The sequence below is a fragment of the Lepisosteus platostomus genome, chromosome 6, assembly GCF_059453375.1.
Source record: "Lepisosteus platostomus isolate fLepPlt1 chromosome 6, fLepPlt1.hap1, whole genome shotgun sequence".
Lineage (NCBI taxonomy): Eukaryota > Metazoa > Chordata > Actinopteri > Semionotiformes > Lepisosteidae > Lepisosteus > Lepisosteus platostomus.
The window spans coordinates 16,349,338-16,360,805 of NC_142616.1; the positions used below are offsets into that span (position 1 = coordinate 16,349,338).

Below are 11,468 nucleotides of genomic sequence, written 5' to 3' on the forward strand. Positions count from 1 at the left end.
GAGAGTGGCGGAGACGCACTTAAGCCAGAGAGAAGATGAAAAGGGGGCGTGGCTGCTAAACGCTCCACACTCTCCTCGCAAGGCGTGATCAGGGGTTAAAGGACACCTTTCGGCACACCGAGCGCTCAGCGTACACCTGGAAGATGCGGGCATCGATCCCGCTACCTCTCGCATGCAAAGCGAGCGCTCTACCATGTGAGCTAATCCCCCTCGCTGTCCCTTCCTCCTCGGCGTCGCCTTGTGCCGCTTGTTCCCCTCTTACCGGGTGCCGTCCACTGCCCTTCGCCTGCAAGGCAGTCGGCTTTCTTGACTTATTGATGAAGGTCTGACGGGACGAGCGAATGACGCCTCCCCCCGTCCTCCAGCTCGCTGACAACACAGAAGCGGAAGAGTCGCTGTGGCTCGTTGGTCTAGGCGTATGATTCTCGCTTTGGGTGCGAGAGGTCCCGGGTTCAAATCCCGGACGAGCCCTTTTCCTCCTCTTCCACACTCCTGGGACCTGATATCCACATCACCTCGCAGCGTCTGCTCACGGCAAACGATGGAAGGTGACTGATGACTGAAGGAGCCTGGTCAATCCTCATCACGTGGCACAATGACAGCGTGCAGTCAGCTGTCCAAGGCGGCAACCTCGTTGCTCGTTCAAAAGAACACGTCCTGAAAACTCCTCACCGCTATGTGGTAAATGAGCACCGCGATCGCTTGTTGTCATGCGCCATTACTTGAGAAATGCAGAAGCAAAAACCGCCCTCTCTCAGCCACCGAAACGTGTGCGGGGCTCGCCTTGCGCTCTCTGCGCCTCGCATATTTGCGGAGCTGTCTGCTCTTCTTTCTGTTGAAGTACTCAAAATACTTCACCGTCCTGCAGAGCGTGATGTGCTCGCTGACAGCTTTCAATATTTGAAGGAAAACTACGAGCTTGATGGCTCGAATGTGAATGTTAAGCAATCGTTGATCAAACGCACGTCTTCTAAGGATTCGTGAGAGTATTCTCACCACCGTTTTCACTCGGATATACTTTTCATTTGCTAAGCTGCCAAATCGGACGAGAAAATGCCGGAGACGCACTCGGTGCAGACTGAGGTGGGGAAGGAGGCGTGGCCCTTCAATGCTTGACAGCTGAAGGACGTTGAGCGGAGGAGAACCTATCAGAAGTCGCAGAGGCTAAAGGAGAGCACCTGGCTCCCAGAGCTCCAGACTCGCACCTGGAGGATGCGGGCATCGATCCCGCTACCTCTCGCATGCTAAGCGAGCGCTCTACCATTTGAGCTAATCCCCCTCGCTTCAGGCTTCTCGGCATCATGTCTTACCGCCCGCTGCCCTTGGTCTGCAAGGCAGTCCTTTCAAGTGCGATGAAGACGCACGAATAGACCTTCCTTGCCTATTGTACGAGCTGAACTTTTGTGCTCCTCAATTCAATGCTCTTTCCATCAACTCATCTTGTCTTTTGACGCTTGGGGTTTTGCGCTCCTTTGACTCTCGGCATATCGGGTGACTTGAAACACTGAAGTTGTTGCTTACGGAGTGTGGAACATTGTTTTGCAACTGTCATGACGCTGTGTGAGCCTTTCATCGGCAACAGGGGCAGGCTGACAGCAGCGCCAGCGAAAGTTAGGGCAAATTTGTGGACTTAACTCTGAATGTGAGGGTTATGTAGGAAAGGGGTGCGGCTTTGCTCCTCTCCCGTGTAAAGGTGACGCTTTCCACGTGGTAGGCACGCAGACGTGGTTCTGAGCGAATAGTTGCTGCAAGTGTCTGAAAAGAGCAAGAAAGCGAGTGGCCCTGCCCCGTGTGAGGATCGAACTCACGACCTTCAGATTATGAGACTGACGCGCTACCTACTACGCCAACGAGGCCAGCTGCGGCACTCGGGCCGGAAAGTTTGCCTCACAGGGATTTCAGACGCCTGTTCCCTAATCTTGCGACACCCGCTGCTGGGTGTTGCATTTGCCTTTTGATCTCACCCGAGACTTTGGGGCTTTGTTTCTGTCGCGAGTCTGTCTTTCACAGCTCACCTAGCACAAGTCTCTGGCTGAAATGGCCTCTCTGCTTCAGCATCGTGCCCTCACTCAGCCATTAAAAACATCACTCGGACCTCTGACATGCTGCCATGAAGTGTCAAGAGAGAGTGGCGGAGACGCACTTAAGCCAGAGAGAAGATGAAAAGGGGGCGTGGCTGCTAAACGCTCCACACTCTCCTCGCAAGGCGTGATCAGGGGTTAAAGGACACCTTTCGGCACACCGAGCGCTCAGCGTACACCTGGAGGATGCGGGCATCGATCCCGCTACCTCTCGCATGCAAAGCGAGCGCTCTACCATGTGAGCTAATCCCCCTCGCTGTCCCTTCCTCCTCGGCGTCGCCTTGTGCCGCTTGTTCCCCTCTTACCGGGCGCCGTCCACTGCCCTTCGCCTGCAAGGCAGTCGGCTTTCTTGACTTATTGATGAAGGTCTGACGGGACGAGCGAATGACGCCTCCCCCCGTCCTCCAGCTCGCTGACAACACAGAAGCGGAAGAGTCGCTGTGGCTCGTTGGTCTAGGCGTATGATTCTCGCTTTGGGTGCGAGAGGTCCCGGGTTCAAATCCCGGACGAGCCCTTTTCCTCTTCTTCCACACTCCTGGGACCTGATATCCACATCACCTCGCAGCGTCTGCTCACGGCAAACGATGGAAGGTGACTGATGACTGAAGGAGCCTGGTCAATCCTCATCACGTGGCACAATGACAGCGTGCAGTCAGCTGTCCAAGGCGGCAACCTCGTTGCTCGTTCAAAAGAACACGTCCTGAAAACTCCTCACCGCTATGTGGTAAATGAGCACCGCGATCGCTTGTTGTCATGCGCCATTACTTGAGAAATGCAGAAGCAAAAACCGCCCTCTCTCAGCCACCGAAACGTGTGCGGGGCTCGCCTTGCGCTCTCTGCGCCTCGCATATTTGCGGAGCTGTCTGCTCTTCTTTCTGTTGAAGTACTCAAAATACTTCACCGTCCTGCAGAGCGTGATGTGCTCGCTGACAGCTTTCAATATTTGAAGGAAAACTACGAGCTTGATGGCTCGAATGTGAATGTTAAGCAATCGTTGATCAAACGCACGTCTTCTAAGGATTCGTGAGAGTATTCTCACCACCGTTTTCACTCGGATATACTTTTCATTTGCTAAGCTGCCAAATCGGACGAGAAAATGCCGGAGACGCACTCGGTGCAGACTGAGGTGGGGAAGGAGGCGTGGCCCTTCAATGCTTGACAGCTGAAGGACGTTGAGCGGAGGAGAACCTATCAGAAGTCGCAGAGGCTAAAGGAGAGCACCTGGCTCCCAGAGCTCCAGACTCGCACCTGGAGGATGCGGGCATCGATCCCGCTACCTCTCGCATGCTAAGCGAGCGCTCTACCATTTGAGCTAATCCCCCTCGCTTCAGGCTTCTCGGCATCATGTCTTACCGCCCGCTGCCCTTGGTCTGCAAGGCAGTCCTTTCAAGTGCGATGAAGACGCACGAATAGACCTTCCTTGCCTATTGTACGAGCTGAACTTTTGTGCTCCTCAATTCAATGCTCTTTCCATCAACTCATCTTGTCTTTTGACGCTTGGGGTTTTGCGCTCCTTTGACTCTCGGCATATCGGGTGACTTGAAACACTGAAGTTGTTGCTTACGGAGTGTGGAACATTGTTTTGCAACTGTCATGACGCTGTGTGAGCCTTTCATCGGCAACAGGGGCAGGCTGACAGCAGCGCCAGCGAAAGTTAGGGCAAATTTGTGGACTTAACTCTGAATGTGAGGGTTATGTAGGAAAGGGGTGCGGCTTTGCTCCTCTCCCGTGTAAAGGTGACGCTTTCCACGTGGTAGGCACGCAGACGTGGTTCTGAGCGAATAGTTGCTGCAAGTGTCTGAAAAGAGCAAGAAAGCGAGTGGCCCTGCCCCGTGTGAGGATCGAACTCACGACCTTCAGATTATGAGACTGACGCGCTACCTACTACGCCAACGAGGCCAGCTGCGGCACTCGGGCCGGAAAGTTTGCCTCACAGGGATTTCAGACGCCTGTTCCCTAATCTTGCGACACCCGCTGCTGGGTGTTGCATTTGCCTTTTGATCTCACCCGAGACTTTGGGGCTTTGTTTCTGTCGCGAGTCTGTCTTTCACAGCTCACCTAGCACAAGTCTCTGGCTGAAATGGCCTCTCTGCTTCAGCATCGTGCCCTCACTCAGCCATTAAAAACATCACTCGGACCTCTGACATGCTGCCATGAAGTGTCAAGAGAGAGTGGCGGAGACGCACTTAAGCCAGAGAGAAGATGAAAAGGGGGCGTGGCTGCTAAACGCTCCACACTCTCCTCGCAAGGCGTGATCAGGGGTTAAAGGACACCTTTCGGCACACCGAGCGCTCAGCGTACACCTGGAGGATGCGGGCATCGATCCCGCTACCTCTCGCATGCAAAGCGAGCGCTCTACCATGTGAGCTAATCCCCCTCGCTGTCCCTTCCTCCTCGGCGTCGCCTTGTGCCGCTTGTTCCCCTCTTACCGGGCGCCGTCCACTGCCCTTCGCCTGCAAGGCAGTCGGCTTTCTTGACTTATTGATGAAGGTCTGACGGGACGAGCGAATGACGCCTCCCCCCGTCCTCCAGCTCGCTGACAACACAGAAGCGGAAGAGTCGCTGTGGCTCGTTGGTCTAGGCGTATGATTCTCGCTTTGGGTGCGAGAGGTCCCGGGTTCAAATCCCGGACGAGCCCTTTTCCTCTTCTTCCACACTCCTGGGACCTGATATCCACATCACCTCGCAGCGTCTGCTCACGGCAAACGATGGAAGGTGACTGATGACTGAAGGAGCCTGGTCAATCCTCATCACGTGGCACAATGACAGCGTGCAGTCAGCTGTCCAAGGCGGCAACCTCGTTGCTCGTTCAAAAGAACACGTCCTGAAAACTCCTCACCGCTATGTGGTAAATGAGCACCGCGATCGCTTGTCGTCATGCGCCATTACTTGAGAAATGCAGAAGCAAAAACCGCCCTCTCTCAGCCTCCGAAACGTGTGCGGGGCTCGCCTTGCGCTCTCTGCGCCTCGCATATTTGTGGGGCTGTCTGCTCTTCTTTCTGTTGAAATACTCCAAATACTTCACCGTCCTGCAGAGCGTGATGTGCTCGCTGACAGCTTTCAATATTTGAAGGAAAACTACGAGCTTGATGGCTCGAATGTGAATGTTAAGCAATCGTTGATCAAACGCACGTCTTCTAAGGATTCGTGAGAGTATTCTCACCACCGTTTTCACTCGGATATACTTTTCATTTGCTAAGCTGCCAAATCGGACGAGAAAATGCCGGAGACGCACTCGGTGCAGACTGAGGTGGGGAAGGAGGCGTGGCCCTTCAATGCTTGACAGCTGAAGGACGTTGAGCGGAGGAGAACCTATCAGAAGTCGCAGAGGCTAAAGGAGAGCACCTGGCTCCCAGAGCTCCAGACTCGCACCTGGAGGATGCGGGCATCGATCCCGCTACCTCTCGCATGCTAAGCGAGCGCTCTACCATTTGAGCTAATCCCCCTCGCTTCAGGCTTCTCGGCATCATGTCTTACCGCCCGCTGCCCTTGGTCTGCAAGGCAGTCCTTTCAAGTGCGATGAAGACGCACGAATAGACCTTCCTTGCCTATTGTACGAGCTGAACTTTTGTGCTCCTCAATTCAATGCTCTTTCCATCAACTCATCTTGTCTTTTGACGCTTGGGGTTTTGCGCTCCTTTGACTCTCGGCATATCGGGTGACTTGAAACACTGAAGTTGTTGCTTACGGAGTGTGGAACATTGTTTTGCAACTGTCATGACGCTGTGTGAGCCTTTCATCGGCAACAGGGGCAGGCTGACAGCAGCGCCAGCGAAAGTTAGGGCAAATTTGTGGACTTAACTCTGAATGTGAGGGTTATGTAGGAAAGGGGTGCGGCTTTGCTCCTCTCCCGTGTAAAGGTGACGCTTTCCACGTGGTAGGCACGCAGACGTGGTTCTGAGCGAATAGTTGCTGCAAGTGTCTGAAAAGAGCAAGAAAGCGAGTGGCCCTGCCCCGTGTGAGGATCGAACTCACGACCTTCAGATTATGAGACTGACGCGCTACCTACTACGCCAACGAGGCCAGCTGCGGCACTCGGGCCGGAAAGTTTGCCTCACAGGGATTTCAGACGCCTGTTCCCTAATCTTGCGACACCCGCTGCTGGGTGTTGCATTTGCCTTTTGATCTCACCCGAGACTTTGGGGCTTTGTTTCTGTCGCGAGTCTGTCTTTCACAGCTCACCTAGCACAAGTCTCTCTGGCTGAAATGGCCTCTCTGCTTCAGCATCGTGCCCTCACTCAGCCATTAAAAACATCACTCGGACCTCTGACATGCTGCCATGAAGTGTCAAGAGAGAGTGGCGGAGACGCACTTAAGCCAGAGAGAAGATGAAAAGGGGGCGTGGCTGCTAAACGCTCCACACTCTCCTCGCAAGGCGTGATCAGGGGTTAAAGGACACCTTTCGGCACACCGAGCGCTCAGCGGACACCTGGAGGATGCGGGCATCGATCCCGCTACCTCTCGCATGCAAAGCAAGCGCTCTACCATGTGAGCTAATCCCCCTCGCTGTCCCTTCCTCCTCGGCGTCGCCTTGTGCCGCTTGTTCCCCTCTTACCGGGCGCCGTCCACTGCCCTTCGCCTGCAAGGCAGTCGGCTTTCTTGACTTATTGATGAAGGTCTGACGGGACGAGCGAATGACGCCTCCCCCCGTCCTCCAGCTCGCTGACAACACAGAAGCGGAAGAGTCGCTGTGGCTCGTTGGTCTAGGCGTATGATTCTCGCTTTGGGTGCGAGAGGTCCCGGGTTCAAATCCCGGACGAGCCCTTTTCCTCTTCTTCCACACTCCTGGGACCTGATATCCACATCACCTCGCAGCGTCTGCTCACGGCAAACGATGGAAGGTGACTGATGACTGAAGGAGCCTGGTCAATCCTCATCACGTGGCACAATGACAGCGTGCAGTCAGCTGTCCAAGGCGGCAACCTCGTTGCTCGTTCAAAAGAACACGTCCTGAAAACTCCTCACCGCTATGTGGTAAATGAGCACCGCGATCGCTTGTCGTCATGCGCCATTACTTGAGAAATGCAGAAGCAAAAACCGCCCTCTCTCAGCCTCCGAAACGTGTGCGGGGCTCGCCTTGCGCTCTCTGCGCCTCGCATATTTGTGGGGCTGTCTGCTCTTCTTTCTGTTGAAATACTCCAAATACTTCACCGTCCTGCAGAGCGTGATGTGCTCGCTGACAGCTTTCAATATTTGAAGGAATACTACGAGCTTGATGGCTCGAATGTGAATGTTAAGCAATCGTTGATCAAACGCACGTCTTCTAAGGATTCGTGAGAGTATTCTCACCACCGTTTTCACTCGGATATACTTTTCATTTGCTAAGCTGCCAAATCGGACGAGAAAATGCCGGAGACGCACTCGGTGCAGACTGAGGTGGGGAAGGAGGCGTGGCCCTTCAATGCTTGACAGCTGAAGGACGTTGAGCGGAGGAGAACCTATCAGAAGTCGCAGAGGCTAAAGGAGAGCACCTGGCTCCCAGAGCTCCAGACTCGCACCTGGAGGATGCGGGCATCGATCCCGCTACCTCTCGCATGCTAAGCGAGCGCTCTACCATTTGAGCTAATCCCCCTCGCTTCAGGCTTCTCGGCATCATGTCTTACCGCCCGCTGCCCTTGGTCTGCAAGGCAGTCCTTTCAAGTGCGATGAAGACGCACGAATAGACCTTCCTTGCCTATTGTACGAGCTGAACTTTTGTGCTCCTCAATTCAATGCTCTTTCCATCAACTCATCTTGTCTTTTGACGCTTGGGGTTTTGCGCTCCTTTGACTCTCGGCATATCGGGTGACTTGAAACACTGAAGTTGTTGCTTACGGAGTGTGGAACATTGTTTTGCAACTGTCATGACGCTGTGTGAGCCTTTCATCGGCAACAGGGGCAGGCTGACAGCAGCGCCAGCGAAAGTTAGGGCAAATTTGTGGACTTAACTTTGAATGTGAGGGTTATGTAGGAAAGGGGTGCGGCTTTGCTCCTCTCCCGTGTAAAGGTGACGCTTTCCACGTGGTAGGCACGCAGACGTGGTTCTGAGCGAATAGTTGCTGCAAGTGTCTGAAAAGAGCAAGAAAGCGAGTGGCCCTGCCCCGTGTGAGGATCGAACTCACGACCTTCAGATTATGAGACTGACGCGCTACCGACTACGCCAACGAGGCCAGCTGCGGCACTCGGGCCGGAAAGTTTGCCTCACAGGGATTTCAGACGCCTGTTCCCTAATCTTGCGACACCCGCTGCTGGGTGTTGCATTTGCCTTTTGATCTCACCCGAGACTTTGGGGCTTTGTTTCTGTCGCGAGTCTGTCTTTCACAGCTCACCTAGCACAAGTCTCTCTGGCTGAAATGGCCTCTCTGCTTCAGCATCGTGCCCTCACTCAGCCATTAAAAACATCACTCGGACCTCTGACATGCTGCCATGAAGTGTCAAGAGAGAGTGGCGGAGACGCACTTAAGCCAGAGAGAAGATGAAAAGGGGGCGTGGCTGCTAAACGCTCCACACTCTCCTCGCAAGGCGTGATCAGGGGTTAAAGGACACCTTTCGGCACACCGAGCGCTCAGCGTACACCTGGAGGATGCGGGCATCGATCCCGCTACCTCTCGCACGCAAAGCGAGCGCTCTACCATGTGAGCTAATCCCCCTCGCTGTCCCTTCCTCCTCGGCGTCGCCTTGTGCCGCTTGTTCCCCTCTTACCGGGCGCCGTCCACTGCCCTTCGCCTGCAAGGCAGTCGGCTTTCTTGACTTATTGATGAAGGTCTGACGGGACGAGCGAATGACGCCTCCCCCCGTCCTCCAGCTCGCTGACAACACAGAAGCGGAAGAGTCGCTGTGGCTCGTTGGTCTAGGCGTATGATTCTCGCTTTGGGTGCGAGAGGTCCCGGGTTCAAATCCCGGACGAGCCCTTTTCCTCTTCTTCCACACTCCTGGGACCTGATATCCACATCACCTCGCAGCGTCTGCTCACGGCAAACGATGGAAGGTGACTGATGACTGAAGGAGCCTGGTCAATCCTCATCACGTGGCACAATGCCAGCGTGCAGTCAGCTGTCCAAGGCGGCAACCTCGTTGCTCGTTCAAAAGAACACGTCCTGAAAACTCCTCACCGCTATGTGGTAAATGAGCACCGCGATCGCTTGTCGTCATGCGCCATTACTTGAGAAATGCAGAAGCAAAAACCGCCCTCTCTCAGCCACCGAAACGTGTGCGGGGCTCGCCTTGCGCTCTCTGCGCCTCGCATATTTGCGGGGCTGTCTGCTCTTCTTTCTGTTGAAGTACTCCAAATACTTCACCGTCCTGCAGAGCGTGATGTGCTCGCTGACAGCTTTCAATATTTGAAGGAAAACTAGGAGCTTGATGGCTCGAATGGGAATGTTAAGCAATCGTTGATCAAACGCACGTCTTCTAAGGATTCGTGAGAGTATTCTCAGCATTGTTTTCACTCGGATATACTTTTCATTTGCTAAGCTGCCAAATCGGACGAGAAAATGCCGGAGACGCACTCGGTGCAGACTGAGGTGGGGAAGGAGGCGTGGCCCTTCAATACTTGACAGCTGAAGGACGTTGAGCGGAGGAGAACCTATCAGAAGTCGCAGAGGCTAAAGGAGAGCACCTGGCTCCCAGAGCTCCAGACTCGCACCTGGAGGATGCGGGCATCGATCCCGCTACTTCTCGCATGCTAAGCGAGCGCTCTACCATTTGAGCTAATCCCCCTCGCTTCAGGCTTCTCGCCATCATGTCTTACCGCCCGCTGCCCTTGGTCTGCAAGGCAGTCCTTTCAAGTGCGATGAAGACGCACGAATAGACCTTCGTTGCCTATTGTACGAGCTGAACTTTTGTGCTCCTCAATTCAATGCTCTTTCCATCAACTCATCTTGTCTTTTGACGCTTGGGGTTTTGCGCTCCTTTGACTCTCGGCATATCGGGTGACTTGAAACACTGAAGTTGTTGCTTACGGAGTGTGGAACATTGTTTTGCAACTGTCATGACGCTGTGTGAGCCTTTCATCGGCAACAGGGGCAGGCTGACAGCAGCGCCAGCGAAAGTTAGGGCAAATTTGGGGATTTAACTCTGAATGTGAGTGTTATGTAGGAAAGGGGTGCGGCTTTGCTCCTCTCCCGTGTAAAGGTGACGCTTTCCACGTGGTAGGCACGCAGACGTGGTTCTGAGCGAATAGTTGCTGCAAGTGTCTGAAAAGAGCAAGAAAGCAAGTGGCCCTGCCCCGTGTGAGGATCGAACTCACGACCTTCAGATTATGAGACTGACGAGCTACCTACTACGCCAACGAGGCCAGCTGCGGTGCTCGGGCCGGAAAGTTTGCCTCACAGGGATTTCAGACGCCTGTTCCCTAATCTTGCGACACCCTCTGCTGGGTGTTGCATTTGCCTTTTGATCTCACCCGAGACTTTGGGGCTTTGTTTCTGTCGCGAGTCTGTCTTTCACAGCTCACCTAGCACAAGTCTCTCTGGCTGAAATGGCCTCTCTGCTTCAGCGTCGTGCCCTCACTCAGCCATTAAAAACATCACTCGGACCCCTGACATGCTGCCATGAAGTGTCAAGAGAGAGTGGCGGAGACGCACTTAAACCAGAGAGAAGATGAAAAGGGGGCGTGGCTGCCAAACGCTTCACACTCTCCTCGCAAGGCGTGATCAGGGGTTAAAGGACACCTCTCGGCACACCGAGCGCTCAGCGTACACCTGGAGGATGCGGGCATCGATCCCGCTACCTCTCGCATGCAAAGCGAGCGCTCTACCATGTGAGCTAATCCCCCTCGCTATGCCTTCCTCCTCGGCGTCGCCTTGTGCCGCTTGTTCCCCTCTTACCGGGCGCCGTCCACTGCCCTTCGCCTGCAAGGCAGTCGGCTTTCTTGACTTATTGATGAAGGTCTGACGGGACGAGCGAATGACGCCTCCCCCCGTCCTCCAGCTCGCTGACAACACAAAAGCGGAAGAGTCGCTGTGGCTCGTTGGTCTAGGCGTATGATTCTCGCTTCGGGTGCGAGAGGTCCCGGGTTCAAATCCCGGACGAGCCCTTTTCCTCCTCTTCCTCACTCCTGGGAACTGATATCCACATCACCTCGCAGCGTCTGCTTACGGCAAACGATGGAAGGTGACTGATGACTGAAGGAGCCTGGTCAATCCTCATCACGTGGCACAATGCCAGCGTGCAGTCAGCTGTCCAAGGCGGCAACCTCGTTGCTCGTTCAAAAGAACACGTCCTGAAAACTCCTCACCGCTATGTCGTAAATGAGCACCGCGATCGCTTGTTGTCATGCGCCATTACTTGAGAAATGCAGAAGCAAAAACCGCCCTCTCTCAGCCACCGAAACGTGTGCGGGGCTCGCCTTGCGCTCTCTGCGCCTCGCATATTTGCGGAGCTGTCTGCTCTTCTTTCTGTTGAAGT

At 54.4% G+C, this 11,468-nt stretch overlaps 19 non-coding genes across 19 annotated transcripts; 6 read left to right on the forward strand and 13 right to left on the reverse strand.

Annotated features, from left to right (window-relative positions):
• The first annotated feature begins 399 nt into the window (after window positions 1-399).
• On the forward strand, window positions 400-471 carry trnap-ugg (transfer RNA proline (anticodon UGG)). Its single transcript has one exon. It is a non-coding gene; the product is annotated as a tRNA-Pro (tRNA).
• Window positions 472-1,206: 735 nt separating this feature from the next.
• trnaa-agc (transfer RNA alanine (anticodon AGC)) lies at window positions 1,207-1,279 on the reverse strand. The gene has a single exon. It is a non-coding gene; the product is annotated as a tRNA-Ala (tRNA).
• Window positions 1,280-1,783: 504 nt separating this feature from the next.
• trnam-cau (transfer RNA methionine (anticodon CAU)) lies at window positions 1,784-1,856 on the reverse strand. The gene has a single exon. It is a non-coding gene; the product is annotated as a tRNA-Met (tRNA).
• A 405-nt stretch (window positions 1,857-2,261) lies between these two features.
• Window positions 2,262-2,334, reverse strand: trnaa-ugc (transfer RNA alanine (anticodon UGC)). The gene has a single exon. It is a non-coding gene; the product is annotated as a tRNA-Ala (tRNA).
• A 189-nt stretch (window positions 2,335-2,523) lies between these two features.
• Window positions 2,524-2,595, forward strand: trnap-ugg (transfer RNA proline (anticodon UGG)). Its single transcript has one exon. It is a non-coding gene; the product is annotated as a tRNA-Pro (tRNA).
• Window positions 2,596-3,330: 735 nt separating this feature from the next.
• On the reverse strand, window positions 3,331-3,403 carry trnaa-agc (transfer RNA alanine (anticodon AGC)). The gene has a single exon. It is a non-coding gene; the product is annotated as a tRNA-Ala (tRNA).
• Window positions 3,404-3,907: 504 nt separating this feature from the next.
• On the reverse strand, window positions 3,908-3,980 carry trnam-cau (transfer RNA methionine (anticodon CAU)). Its single transcript has one exon. It is a non-coding gene; the product is annotated as a tRNA-Met (tRNA).
• Window positions 3,981-4,385: 405 nt separating this feature from the next.
• trnaa-ugc (transfer RNA alanine (anticodon UGC)) lies at window positions 4,386-4,458 on the reverse strand. The gene has a single exon. It is a non-coding gene; the product is annotated as a tRNA-Ala (tRNA).
• A 189-nt stretch (window positions 4,459-4,647) lies between these two features.
• trnap-ugg (transfer RNA proline (anticodon UGG)) lies at window positions 4,648-4,719 on the forward strand. Its single transcript has one exon. It is a non-coding gene; the product is annotated as a tRNA-Pro (tRNA).
• A 735-nt stretch (window positions 4,720-5,454) lies between these two features.
• trnaa-agc (transfer RNA alanine (anticodon AGC)) lies at window positions 5,455-5,527 on the reverse strand. Its single transcript has one exon. It is a non-coding gene; the product is annotated as a tRNA-Ala (tRNA).
• A 504-nt stretch (window positions 5,528-6,031) lies between these two features.
• trnam-cau (transfer RNA methionine (anticodon CAU)) lies at window positions 6,032-6,104 on the reverse strand. The gene has a single exon. It is a non-coding gene; the product is annotated as a tRNA-Met (tRNA).
• Window positions 6,105-6,773: 669 nt separating this feature from the next.
• On the forward strand, window positions 6,774-6,845 carry trnap-ugg (transfer RNA proline (anticodon UGG)). The gene has a single exon. It is a non-coding gene; the product is annotated as a tRNA-Pro (tRNA).
• A 735-nt stretch (window positions 6,846-7,580) lies between these two features.
• On the reverse strand, window positions 7,581-7,653 carry trnaa-agc (transfer RNA alanine (anticodon AGC)). Its single transcript has one exon. It is a non-coding gene; the product is annotated as a tRNA-Ala (tRNA).
• Window positions 7,654-8,157: 504 nt separating this feature from the next.
• On the reverse strand, window positions 8,158-8,230 carry trnam-cau (transfer RNA methionine (anticodon CAU)). The gene has a single exon. It is a non-coding gene; the product is annotated as a tRNA-Met (tRNA).
• A 407-nt stretch (window positions 8,231-8,637) lies between these two features.
• Window positions 8,638-8,710, reverse strand: trnaa-ugc (transfer RNA alanine (anticodon UGC)). The gene has a single exon. It is a non-coding gene; the product is annotated as a tRNA-Ala (tRNA).
• A 189-nt stretch (window positions 8,711-8,899) lies between these two features.
• Window positions 8,900-8,971, forward strand: trnap-ugg (transfer RNA proline (anticodon UGG)). Its single transcript has one exon. It is a non-coding gene; the product is annotated as a tRNA-Pro (tRNA).
• Window positions 8,972-10,283: 1,312 nt separating this feature from the next.
• Window positions 10,284-10,356, reverse strand: trnam-cau (transfer RNA methionine (anticodon CAU)). Its single transcript has one exon. It is a non-coding gene; the product is annotated as a tRNA-Met (tRNA).
• A 407-nt stretch (window positions 10,357-10,763) lies between these two features.
• trnaa-ugc (transfer RNA alanine (anticodon UGC)) lies at window positions 10,764-10,836 on the reverse strand. Its single transcript has one exon. It is a non-coding gene; the product is annotated as a tRNA-Ala (tRNA).
• Window positions 10,837-11,025: 189 nt separating this feature from the next.
• On the forward strand, window positions 11,026-11,097 carry trnap-cgg (transfer RNA proline (anticodon CGG)). Its single transcript has one exon. It is a non-coding gene; the product is annotated as a tRNA-Pro (tRNA).
• The last annotated feature ends 371 nt before the right edge of the window (window positions 11,098-11,468 follow it).